Genomic DNA, 14,053 nt, shown 5'->3' with positions numbered 1-14,053 from the left:
GGAATTGGGGAGAGGAAAGGTGGGAGAAAAATAAAGAAGGGGTAACAATGTTTGACAAGAAATGTACTCATTACCTTATGTATGCAGTTGTAACCTGCTTGTACATAACCTCGACAATAATATTAAATCTTAGAAAGGAATATAGGTTGGTTATTATCGCTCTATTTTTGCATTAGAGGACTATATTTATTTTTTACAGAAAAATAAGTTTAATAGCTAAAAGAGAAGGGATCACCGGCCTGTTGGCCATATCCTTTCCTGTCATTCATATCCCCAATCTCCAGACCCTTTGCCCCCTCCTAAATTCAAATACAGTCCTAGTTGGTTTGGTCAAAAACTGACCTTAGGAACCACCCCTCAAAGATGATAATGACTACTGAAAAAGAGATAATAAAACTCAGCACCTCTTTCATTTAAGAAAATGACAAAAACCAAAAACCTGGTAATCGAAAACAAATTCTTATAGCTGCCTGAACTGCAGATCTGAATCTTTCCATTTAAACAGATACTCTTGTATCCACAGGAGCCCATCTGATTAAAACCATTCCCTCTCCGGCTCTTCTGATGGCCTTCCTTAGACCTTTCTGGAGACATTGAGTGGCTCCTGTGTCTGTGACTATGGTGATGATCTGGAGATTCAGAGGGGGATCTGTGACTTCCATCTCGAGACCTGCTTCGGGGGCATCTTGGACTCTTTCTCGGCGCGGGGAGGGCCTTCTTCTTTTGGGCTACCGACTCCTACTCCTCCTGGGTAGCCCAGTGTAGGAGATGACTGGGGCTTGTCTAGGTCTCGGCTATGACCAGATGATAGCACTCTTTCCAGCTTCTCATCTTCTTCTTCTTCTTCCTGCTCACTGGACTCCACGCCATCCATGTCCTCTTCCAAAGCACTAACTTGAGTTGCTCAGCTTCTTCTTGCACATAGCGTTCCTGTAGCCGAGGAAGAATAACATCGCAGACTCTCTCACTGTGCAGTAGTCCATCAAGGAACTCAGCTACATGCATCAGTTCAAATTCTCCATTTCGGTTCTGGCTCTGGATTTTTCCCGTCATTGTGCCAAGCTCCAAATGCTTGCAGCAATCAGTTGCGGTGCCTGTCAGTCTCATGTAAAGTGCTCCAACATGCGGACGTATTGAAATCTGCATTCTTAATAAATTCAACAATGACATCCTTCTCAGGCCGAATCTGAAGCATCTTCAAGGTTAAACATAGAAAGGGAGTTGATTTTATTTTTCCACCGACACCACCGACAAACCTCAACTCCATGGCTTTATCCACTACAAGTTTGGCTGTAAGTCCAAAGCACTCTTCTTCCCAGTATTTAGACTCGTAGATTCGCTGTCTGAATGATTTGTATGAGACTTTGTAATCATCTAATTAATGACTTCTGACTCCACCCAATGAAAAGTAGCGTCAATTATAATAGTACTGATAATATCCAAATTCTCAAAAGTATGATAATCAAAATTAATAATATAATGCAGGATTTGGTTTCTTTAGACATATATATATGTATATATATATATATTATTTTTTTTTTTTTGCCAGTCCTGGGCTTGAGCTCAGGGCCTGAGCACTGTCCTTGGACTTTCTCAAGGCTAGAGCTCTACCACTTGAGCCTCAGCACCACTTCTGGCTTTTTTCTATATGTGGTACCGAGGAATAGAACCCGGGTCTTCATGATGCTAGGCAAGCACTTTAACCACTAGGCCAAACTCCTGGCCCCTAGACTTATACTTTAAGCCAACTATTCATCAACATAAATTTTTATGTACAGCTTATGTGTGGTGTGGAAAATCGGCTAAATCACTAACAAAAATAATCCTTTCAAGCCCGGCCAGTGGCTCATGCCTGTTATCCTAGCTACTCAGGAGGCTGAGCTCTGAGGATCAAGGTTCAAAGCCAGCCCGGGCACAAAAGAACCTGAGACTCTTGTCTCCAATTAACCTCTAAAAAACGGGAAGTGGGGCTTGGCTCAAGGGTAGGGCAGTAGCCTTGAGATGAAGAGCTCAGGGACAATACCCAAGCTCTGGGATAGGGTGGCAGCCTTGAGCTGAATTGCTCAGAGACAGCACCCAGGCCCAGTTCAAGCCCCATGACCCACAAAAAAAAATCTTTTCAGCATACCAGATGTGGCATGTAACTTCTTATTGCAATATTATCTTCAAGAGAGACATAAGGAAATAAGAATGGAAAAAATTACGAGGGTAAGCAATTATAATAACAAACTCAATATACATTTTATATACATCTATGATATTGTAAAAGATTTTTAAATATCCCATATGAAGACATTCAGAGCTTACTGGAAATATATATAGGTAGTGGAAAGACAGATTTGGCAGCAGATTTTGTTTAAATCATAACTCTGTTGTTTCCTGTCTAGGTCACCCATCTAAATCACATGGCCTCTCCATTTCTAAATAAGATGTTGACATAATGAGGACAATAATGTTTACTTTGCAGACTTCCGAGAAACAAAGTAGATAATATACGTGAATGAACCTCGCATAATCCAATGGCATGTGATAGTCAATAGATTCTGAACATTCAATTGAATGTTTACAAAAATAGATACAATACTTGGTGATGTTGAAGGAAACAATAAACTTTAAGAAATTTCAGCCTCCCTACTAGTCTGCTCTTGAGATACTGTAAGTCCACCCATATTCTCATTAGAAATTTCTCAGAGAAAATTCAGCTCTTCAAAGGCATACTCTACATAAGAAATGGAGAGTCAAGTTTAAAGAGAAAATATGACCTAAGCAAAAATAAAGAAATAAACAAACAAGAAAGAAAAAAGCATATTTGTCAAAGTTATATAATATTCTATTTATAATTTACTTTTATAATTACACGGAGAGATTTAAATTCCACCTGTTTATGAACATAATGTACTTTTCATCATTCTCTCCCATCTCTCTCAACCCTACCTATCCTAAAGATTTACCAAGTCAGACATGGTAGGGGGAGACTCCTGAACCCATTAGAAGACCAAACCCATTGGGAAAATATCTCTAAATATTATGTTCCTAGATACAAATAAAAACAATGACATTTTTAGTCCAGACTTGGAAGATACCAACATGTGCAAATAGGATTAAAATATCACTCTCCAAGTCTTTGGGGAAGCAGCACAATCAAATAAAAATGGAAATCTAAGTCTCTGCCCCAATGAGACTAATTTCCTGAGAGAAGCTGGACAGTCAGTGGCTGTCTGTATTTCAGCTTCTGCATCTGTAGTATATCAGGTCTACATGTCAGGATAATTATGGTCTATAGCAAAGTGGATGAGAGTCTTTAAATGACTCTTAAGCAAAGAACAGAATGTTGACAGTTGGAGATTTAATAAGAATAGACTTAAAAGTGAAAGAAAACATTCTGTCTGGATGAGAGTAAAGAGATAACACTTCTCTAGTCAAAGTAAGGAAGGAAGTTGTGTGGTAGAAATGGAAATAGAAATTCTTGCAACAGATTGGCTTCCAGGCAAAATATGCAAACCAAACATTTACATTGTAAATTATATTGCAAGTGAGAGTAGGACATACTGCTGAAATAAGATCTATGGTTTTGTGAGCCACTTAATACATATTACCTGAGCATAAGAAAGTCACTGTTGCTAGCATTTTAACATCATAACTCTCATCATCATCATCATCATCATGATACTTATCATAGCTGTCGTCTATTGAGACCACATTCCATACATACAGTAGGATTGTACAGGCATCAGGTATAATCACACATTTCTCGATGGTTATCTCACTAACATCTATTGGTTATCTCCCATGTGCCAAGTTCATGTTCCTTGGCTACAATCATCACTATTATATCACGAGACAGATGATATTATCATCTGTCCATCACACACAAGGAAATGAAGAAATGAAGAGTATTTAAGTCACTTGCTCAGAATTACTAATGACCACTGGAAAGAATCAGGATTTAAATCTATACATATTTGACTCAAGTTCCTACAATTAAATATATTTTTTAAAAATGTTAACAAACATACATCCCAGGCTGGGAGTTAGGCCTAGTAGTAGAGTGCTTGCCTAGCATGCACAAAGACCCGGATTTGATTCCTTGGTAGTACATACATAGAAAAAGCCAGAAGCAGTGCTATGACTCAAGTGGTAGAGCTCTAGCCTGGAAAAAGCCCAGGGACAGTGCTCATGCCCTGAGTTCAAGCCCCAGGACTGACAAAAGTAAAAAAAAAAAAACTTACATCCCCCAATTAAACATCTTTAGGGACAGTCAGAATGAAATTACTGAATCATTATCCTATTATTACCACTTTCTTCTATGGTACATATGATGGAAAATTGCAAGTTAAAGAAACTAGAATATTGTGACATGAAGCAGAAAAACACTGGGTAGGAAAAACAGAAGACTTTCAAGGACATGCTGTAACACAATCTTTTTTTTAATGCTACCCAGAGCTGTGAAGTGCTGAGAAACACCAGCTAATAGAACACCTGGTGTTCCACCATGAGAGCTGCAACTGCACTTTTTTGAGCAAAGGTTTTAGACCAACTGTGAATTTAAGAGAAAAAGTTTCATTCTCTTCAAATAGCTATAGCTCTGAGCTAAAAATTCACTACAGATATGCCATGTAGAAAAGGGAGCAATCTTTTCAAACGTAACTGTCCACTTTGATTGAATACATCATCTTTGTTTCCAAAGATTCAATAGTATTACAAATGCATGTGTGTGCACAGACAAGCACACAATCTTATATTCATCCAGCCAATCAATCTTATTTTCTATTGTATGTGATAAAGACAAAAACTTGTCTAGGATATGAATGATCAGAAAACAAGGTTCCTTTTAAACACCAAACCATCAAAATGTTAGAAATAAAGCAATTAAATTGATATTTTAATGAGTTATTTGTTTTGTTTTGTTTTGTTTTGCCAGTCCTGGGCCTTGAACTCAGGGCCTGGGCACTGTCCTTGGGCTTTCTCAAGGCAAGAGCTCTACCACGTGAGCCACAGCACCATTTCTGGCATTTTTGCTATGTATGTGGTACAGAGGAATCAAACCTGGGTCTTTGTGCATGCTAGGCAAGCACTCTACCACTAGGCCAAACTCCAGGCCTAATGGGTTGGGGGGGGGGTTGGGGGGGGTTTTGCCAGTCTTGGGCTTGAGCTCAGGGCCTGAGCACTGTCCTTGGACATTCTCAAGATTAGAGCTCTACCACTTGAGTCTCAGCACCACTTCCCGCTTTTTTCTATGTATGTGGTACCAAGGAATCGAACCCACGTCTTCGTGCATGCTAGGCAAGCACTTTAACCACTAGGCCAAACTCCTGTCACCCTAGTGGGTTATTTTTAATGGGTGTGATCAAGGAAATCTCTCTTCCTTCCCCCCTCCTCTTTCTTTACCAATTCCTCTTTCTCCTTCTTTCCCTCCTCCCCTTCCTCTGTCTCTCTTCCTCTCTCCTTTCCTCCCTCCCTCCCTACCTCTCTCTTCCCCTCCTCTGCCCTCCTCCTAGCTAGCAATACTTTTGGTGGAAAACTCCCAGAGATGAAGAGAAGGAAACAGCCTAAAATGATAACCACACTGACCAAAGGGCAGGGAGGGGTGAGGTAAGGAACTGATTTTGTTAAGAATCTGGAACTTTCTAGGTGCCAGTGGTGCCAGCCTCCTGTCACCCAGGAAACTGATATCTGATATCCTGAGGATCACAATTCAATGCCAACCTAATCAGAAAATCTGAGAAACTCCATTTGCAAAATAATCAGCAAAAAGCTGGGCTTGAGGGGTGGCTCCAGTGGTGAAAGACCCTAAGTTCAAACCCTAGCTGCAAAACAACCAAACAGGGACTTTATCCTGAATCGCAAAGAATCCTACACATCCAACTCTATGCATCACAATTACAGTATCACCACACTATAAAAATCATCTTGTTTATAATCCTTAAAAGGCAACAGTAAAATGTGAAAACAATTTGATGTAGACATTGCAGATTTGGGGCAACACTGAATAGTTGTTTGATTTATTTTCATTTTCCCTTAGAATGGGATCTGTTCCATGTCTGTAATATTCTAAACTGTGTCTTCCAGTTTTACACTCGTCACCTTCTGGGTAGATCTGATTCCCTTGAGATCAACACTACTCTGAGTGCAAATGTCATAGGGTTCGTCAACTTTTCATGGAGTCATTTTGTCTGTGCACCAGTCTGAATAAAGAAAAGGGGCCAATCATAGACAAGTAATGTCTTTCTGAACCATGTTAATTCTAAGCTTCAGGCTTTCTGGTTATCTTTTTTTCCACTTAAAAACCCTTCACGGAGGGCTAGGAGTTTGGCCTAGTGGTAGAGTGCTTGCCTAGCATGCACAAAGACCCAGGTTCGATTCCTCGGTACCACATAAATAGGAAAAAGCCAGAAGTGGTGTTGAGACTCAAGTGGTAAAGCTCTAGCTTTAAGAAAGCCCAAGGATAGTGCCCAGGCCCTGAGCCCAAGCCCAGGACTGGCAAAAAAAAAATTCTTGCATTCATCTAGTTTCCTTGTTTTCATATATATATATATGTATATATATATATATAAAGTTATTCTTCCTTTCCCACAACAAAATCTCCCACAGAGACCAAAGTATATAATCTTCAAAGCAATGTTTTATTAATGGTGAATACATCATGCACGTTTAAGTTTACATCATTTGTTTACACTGATCAAGGAGCAAGATATGGCTGTTCTAAGAGCCACATATTTTAGTCTTCATGTCTGGATGACAGTGGCTCTGCCGTTCTCAGCATGAAATTTGTTTTTGTACTTTTTACTATAAGGCATTTTTCAATGGATCCCACTCAAAGATCCTGAGTTTAAACTGGGATTGGGGAGGAGTTGAAGATGAAAGCAGAACTAAAACTTTCTAATTTATGGCTCATTTACAAGTCTAAGTAAGTTGGAGGTTGCAAACTTTGTTGTGGTGGATTTCAGAATAGAGAACCAAATCCTGTTTCTACACAAGCATAATTCTTAATTAGTTGTCATGTGTTAAAAATTGAATTTTTATTTTGCAAAACAGATTTGTGTCTTCTGCTGAAATCTCTGAGGCTCTGGTAATGCTGGGGCAATGTTCTAATCCAGAAAACATGGAAGTTGGTCTGTTCTTCCCCAATCTCTCACATACACACACCACTCTCTGACCCCCAGCATTCACCTTATTCCTAAACCGTCTAGGGGGAAAAAAGAGTGGTGAACGTTTGGGGATTATTTTTCCCTTTTTTTTCTGTCACTAACCTAAACTACCAGCAAGCCCTTTGTGGACTATTTTAGCAGTGTCCTGCATATTTTCATTTCAGGGCCTCTCTGTGCAGCACCTGGTTGTGTTTACCCTTGAGTCTATTCCTGATCCCTAGAGCCTTCCTACCCAGACATTCACGATAGCTGTTTTTTCAACATGGTTCAGTCGATTGGAAGCAAAGGACAATACTGAAGGTGGAAAAATGTAGGTATTTCTCTAATATCAGGGTCTCTGACTGTAACCACTTCATTCCCATGACTTGAGCTGCCTCTTCTGCCAGAATATACTTACATCTGGTCCTTATGGGGAAAAAAGATGGCACACATGAAAAGAATAATTCAAAACAAAATTATTTCAAATGGGACTAAATACAAACCTGGACATAGAGGAACCACAGGGGACAGTAGGAGAATCAATACCTTTTGAGCCTGAGGCTATCCCGGCAGTTTCTGGATGGGTAAGTACAGAAAAGAAATCGAGGGAACAAAACCCTTAGCACAACTTGCCACCTTCCACAGGAAATTGTTTCTCCTGAAACTATTGATTCTTGGGGCCAAAATATCTTTGTTGTGGGAGCAGGCTGTTGTGTGTTCTATACAAAGTTGAGCAGTACTACTGACCTCAATGCCTCCCTGCTATGACAATTCAAAATGCCCCACACAAAGACCCTGCCCAATGTCCCCAAATCATGAAGGAGGACAACCCCTCAACACCATTCACTCCACATCTGCACAGGAGTGCCTCCTGTGTCCTGATGCCAACTCAGGAATGAGAAAACTGCAAGAACAAGTCCCTGGGATATAAAGTTTCCATTAGAAATATAGAGACCAGTTCACAAACACATAGGCAAAAAAAAAAAGTTGTATAGTCAAGGCAGAGAGATGAGCTTCATGGATTATGAGAGAGAGAGAGAGAGACAGAGACAGAGACAGAGAGACAGAGACAGAGAGAGATAGAGAGACAGAGCGAGAGACAGTGAGAGACAGAAAGAGAAAGACAGAGAGAAAGAGAGAAAGAGATAGAGAGACAGAAAGAGAAAAACAGACAGACAGAGAGAAACAGAGACAGGGAGAGAGAGATAGAGACAGAGACAGAAGCCAGGAGACCTGCTAGGATGAACAGTAAGAGACCTATGAGGTAGTCAAAAGACATGCTAAGGACTCTAAATTTTACTCTGGTTAATGGAAGCCAAGCCTGATTTATACCACCAGACAAATCTGGAATCAGAGGTGTGTAAACACTTGAGACTAAGTGCAATTTACAGAAGCGAGTTGATGAATCAGAGCACTGGCTGAGGCAAGAAATGGCAGGATGTTAAATAAGGACTGCAGAGGCAAATAAAAAGAGACATGGTTTATAAATGATAAAGTATAAGACAACAAATACTATATTCTACAGTAAGCATCCACTCTGTAGGTTGATATTTGATGACAATTAGTTTGAAGCAGTAATTATATTAACCCTGAGAAGAAAATAAAGGTACTTCAGGATGTGGATTGAGAATGTAAGTTTTTTTCCACTTAATACCTGTGTAACCATTCTTTTTTATGTTTGTATCTCTTTATCTTTAAAATAGCAATAATATTAATGCATGTTCATAAGAATGAATTGTATGTTAATTTAATAAAATATATTTATTTGTCATTTGCTCTTTAGAGAGAGAGAGAGAGGTGATTGGATCTGAAATATAAGGTCTGCCCTCTAGTTCCACTGGTTACAAATTCAACCAAGGACTAAAAGTATTTCCCCCCCAAAGAAAATTGTATCTGTACAGAACACATGCAGATTTTTTACTTATCATGATTTCCTAAATTATAAAATATTAGTAACATTTATATTTTATTAGGTAATCTATAGTTTTTTAATATAAAGATGATGTATATGGAGTTATAATTACATAAGTTAGATGATGTGGACTTTTCTTTTGCTTTTTAAATGCTTTTATTATTATCTTTAGGTGTACAAAAAAGTCCATTTAAAGCAGTTTATGATAAATGTCACCTCCTTCAACATTTTTACCCAATCCTCCCCTAGTCATCCCTTCCCTCAGTCTTTTTAATTTTGTTGGCATCACATTGGGTTCTTGATTTCATTCTCCCTCTCTTCTCCTCTTCATTAATTAGCACCTTCTTGATCCCACTGTACCACTTTTGAATATGTTTACTGGTGTTTTATTTTGCTGAAACTTTGATTTTGACTTTCAAAGGAATTCCACGAGTTTAGTTCTCCCCTGATTTTGACTTTCGAAGGAATTCCACGAGTTTAGTTCTCCCCTGTTTTAGTGAATGCATTTGTGGATGAGTACATACCTTTTAAACAGTGTCACCCTTCACCTCTTCCCTTTTTTTTTTTCTCCCACTTTTTCCCCTCCTGACCTCTCCCCCAACAAGCTGAATAGTTCACTTTCAAAATAGTCTCTAGCTGAGCACTGGTGGCTCACACCGATACTCAGCTACTCAGGAGGCTGAGATGTGAGGACTGAGGTTCAAAGCCAGCCTGCGCAAGAAAGTCCTGTGAGACTCTTATCTCCAATTAACCATCAGAAAACCATAAATGGCACTGTGGTTTAAGTAGTAGAGCACTAGCCTTGAGCTGAAGAACTCAGGGACAGCACCCAGGTCCAAAGTTCAAGCCCCATGACTGACAATAATAATAATAATAATGCCTAGTGATTATCACTGCTGGATTTGTTCATGCTTTGTCACACCATTTCTCTGCTCTTCCTTACCCTCCCCAAAACCGATAAACTTACATATAAGACAAAAGGTACAGAAATCAAAAGTAGTGACAAAGCAGGAAAAAAAAGAACAAAAAAAACCTCTTGTTTCCATTTCTTGGATTTTATTTTGATAAACATTGTATATAGTCAGGCCTGGAGCATAGTCTAATGGTAGAGTGCTTGCCTAGCATGCATGAAGCCCTGGGTTCAAGTCTTAGGTACCACATACACAGAAAAAGTCCAAAGTGCCACTATGGCTCAAGTGTCAGAGCACTAGCCTTGAGCAGAAAGTGTCCAAGGGCAGTGCTCAAGTAGTGAGTTAAAGCCCCAGGTCTGGCAAAAACAAAAACCAAGAAGCATTTTATACAGTCATATCCCCAAAGCTATTGAGTCTTAGTGATCCTCTCCTAAGAAAATCCTCCTTTGATCTCACTGTGTGAATGTTTAGAGTCCTGTTTAACTTATCATGTCCAAGTGCTGGGGTCCTTCTTGGATGTCTAGAAGGGGGATAAGATGGCGATGGGACCCAGGAACACAGACTCCGGAGACCAGACTCTCGGTGCAGATCTAACTTTATTTTACAAAACGTGCTGGCTAAATACAGATCTAGCGGTGGCCGCCACATCATTAAATAGGGACTTCCCTGAATGGGACCATCAGCCAATGGTGTCCTGAGACACGTCCCACTTGCTTCAGGCAGGAGGGGCTAGGCGCCCTCTGGCTCCCAATTGCTTGAGTCACTGAGTGTGTAACGTGCTGAAGCACAGGTGGCAAGCAGCGGGGGCTCCTCTAGCTACCCCACATCCAAGTATAATTTTCTTTTTTGGGGGGATTGGGAGGTCATGGGGCTTGAACTCTGGCCTGGGTGTTGTCCCAGAGCTCTTCAGCTCAAGGCTACCACCTTACCCTTGAGCCATAGCCCCACTTCCCGTTTTCTAGTAATTAATTGGAGATAAGAGTTTCTCGACTTTGTATTGCTCGGGATGGCTTTGAACCATGATTCTCAGATCTCAGCCTGATAGGATTACAGGCATGAGTCACCACACTCAGCTTCCAAGTGTAATTTTCTATATTTTGCCATCCAGTGTATTTACTTGTAGATTTATAGGCACATACAATGCCTTTTGCATCCATGTTCATCAATGTAATAGGTCTGCAGTTCTCTTTCTTTGACAAGTCCCTGTCTAGTTTTGGGATGAGAGTTATACTGGCCTCACAGGATGAGGTTAGCAGTGATCTTTCACTTTCCATTTTATTGAAGACCTTGAAGAGTGTTGGAGTTATCCATTGAAGGCCTTAAAGAATCATGCTGTGAATCCATCTGGTGCAAAGTTTTTCTTGGATAGAGGCCTTTTCTTGCCATTTCTATTTCATTTCTTCTTATGAGTCTATATACTTGGTTTAAAACTTCTTGGTTTCGTTTGGGCATATCAATATTCTCTAGGAATTTTTCCATTTCTTCCAGATTCTCCAATTTGTTAGCATAAAAGATTGCAAAGTATTTCCTTATAAAGTTCTGAATCTTGCTTGTTTTTGTCATGATGTTCTCATTTTCATAGAGATGTTTTAAAATAGACCAGAGCAGATATACAAGTTACATGCAAACACAAGATCATTTTATATAAGAGATTTGGATACACAAAGTTTGATATCTAGAGATATTCCTAGAATAAATTAAGGTCTTGTTTTAATAGAGCATTTATAGATTTGCTGGATATACAATTACATATACAGGATGACAAGAAGTGTCTGTGATTTTAAAATTAATGAATGTTCCACTGAAATTATGACTACTTATTTTGCCAAGTTTTAGTAAAACTAATATACATATGTTATAATATATAATCTAGATACATATACTACCTATATAATATAGACTATATATATAGTCTATGGAGAGAAAGATAATACATATAGTACATTCTGTATGTATATACACAGATATATACATACAGAGTGGTATTATGTGGTTTGTTTTGTTTTTCCTTTTTGCCAGTCCTGGAACTTGAACTCAGGGCCTAGGCACTGTTCTTGGACACATTTTGCTCAAGGCTAGCATTCTGCCACTTGAGCCATAGCACCACTTCCAGCTTTTTCTGTGTATGTGGTTCCAGGTAATCAAATCCAGGGCTTCCTGTATGTTAGGTGAGCATACTACCGCTAGGCCACACTCCCAGCTCGTACATAGTTGTTTTTTTGTTTGCTTGCTTGTTTTTTGTGGATCATGGGGCTTGAACTTGTCCTGGGAGCTGTCCCAGAGCTCTTCAGCTCAAGGTTACTGCCCTACCCTTGAACCACAGCCCCACTTCCTGTTTTCTAGAAGTTAACTGGAGATAAAGAGTCTCAAGTCCTTTTGTGCCCAGGCTGGCTGTGAACCTTGATCCTCAGATCTCAGCCTCCTGAGTAGCTAGGATTATAGGCATAAGCCACCATGCCAGGCCATACAGCATTTTTATATAATAAAAGAAAAATAAGGTTTCAATAGCCTCCACCTAAGGTAGAGAAAAGGAAAAACAGATTTCATTCAGTTATTGTCTAGTATTTGCAATGTTCTTGAACATAGTAGAGTTTTATTTAGGCTTTTTAAAGTGCAAAAAAGAGGTTAGAGGCTTGGTTCAGCTGGTAAAGTGCTATCCAGTGAGAAAAGCATCAGGAACCAAGATGGAGCCTTAGTGTCAGACCTAAAAAATAAAGTACAGAAAAATAATTGGTTTTGTATTTTGATCCTTACTATTTATTTTTTGATCATTCTCAAGCAGGCGCCAGTAGCTCACACCTGTAATCCTAGCTACTTCATGAGGCTGAGATTTGAAGGTAGAGGTTCAAAGCCAGTTTGGGCACGAAAGTCTGTGAGACTCTTATCTCCAATTAACCATCAGAAAACTGGAGGTGGAGCTGTGGCTCAAATGGTAGAGAGCTAGCCTTGAACTGAAGAGCTCAGGGCCAGAGCCCAGGCCCAGAGTTCAACCCCCATGACTAACCCCCCTCCAAAAAAAATTTATCAGGGCCAGGAGTTTGGCCTAGTGGTTAAAGTGCTTGCCAAACATGCATGAAGACCCGGGTTCGATTCCTCTGTACCACATACATAGAAGCTGGAAGTGGTGCTGAGGCTCAAGTGGTAGAGCTCTAGCCTTGAGAAAGTCCAAGGACAGTGCTCAGGCCCTGAGCTCAAGCCCAGGACTGGCAAAAAAAAAAAAAAAAGACAAAAAAAATTTATCATTCTCAATTTTAAAGGACAAATTATTTAACATGACAAAATAAATATTCCTATAATTAACAAATGGAAGTATCAGTTCCATTTTATAATTATTTCCTAGGGAAATAATTAGAAAATTGATATTTATTATTTAATCATTTTAATTCATCAGTTCCTATTGGTTACTATTACTATTGTTACTATTATTATTTTAATGTTAAGCAACCATTTTAAAGTTTAATAAAGTTCAGCATTACAAATGGTATGGCTCAAACTTTTCAAAGGATATCTTCCTACCGAGTACAATTTCAAGAACGCCTGTCATTGACATTTGGGTGTTGTTTGTTACACCTCACCAACGTGCCAACATTTCCTGTACTCCTTTCCTTTTCATCAAATGTTAATTGGTTAATCACTGTCCTTTGAAATTAACCATAAGTCTTCAATAAGGACTGATAGAGAAGCTAGGAACTAGTGGCTCATTCCTATAATCCTAGCTACTCAGGAGGCTGAAATAGGAGGATCACGGTTCAAAACCAGCCTAGCAGGAAAGTTCACAAGATTCTTATGTCCAATCAATCACTGAAGAAGCTGGAAGTGGTGCTGTGGTCAAGTAGTAGAGTGCTAGCCTTGAGCAAAAAGAGCTCAGAAGCAGCTCCCAGACTTAGAATTCAAGCCCCAGAACTTGAAAAAAAGAAGAAAAAAAAAAAGAGGAAGTAATAGAGAATTGTTACTTCTGAATATCATTAATTGCCCATTAATTGCAATTTTAAAATAAGGAAGACAAATCTGAGATTTAAACTGGCAAAATCTCATAGACAAAGAATACGGTTAGTTTTCCAGAGACATAAATCAAGATTGTAAGTAAAAATTGGAGAATGGAA

General features: G+C 39.3%; 1 pseudogene; it reads right to left on the bottom strand.

The window, feature by feature from the left end:
* Window positions 1-357: 357 nt before the first annotated feature.
* LOC150055487 (pre-mRNA-splicing factor 38A pseudogene) overlaps window positions 358-14,053 on the bottom strand; it is a 90,763-nt pseudogene continuing 77,067 nt past the window's right edge.

The sequence above is a fragment of the Megascapheus bottae genome, chromosome 13 (assembly GCF_031878675.1).
Source record: "Megascapheus bottae isolate mThoBot1 chromosome 13, mThoBot2.hap1, whole genome shotgun sequence".
Taxonomy (NCBI): Eukaryota; Metazoa; Chordata; class Mammalia; order Rodentia; family Geomyidae; genus Megascapheus; species Megascapheus bottae.
The sequence above is the reverse complement of the archived record's forward strand: the minus strand, read 5'-3'. Positions and strand labels throughout refer to the sequence as shown.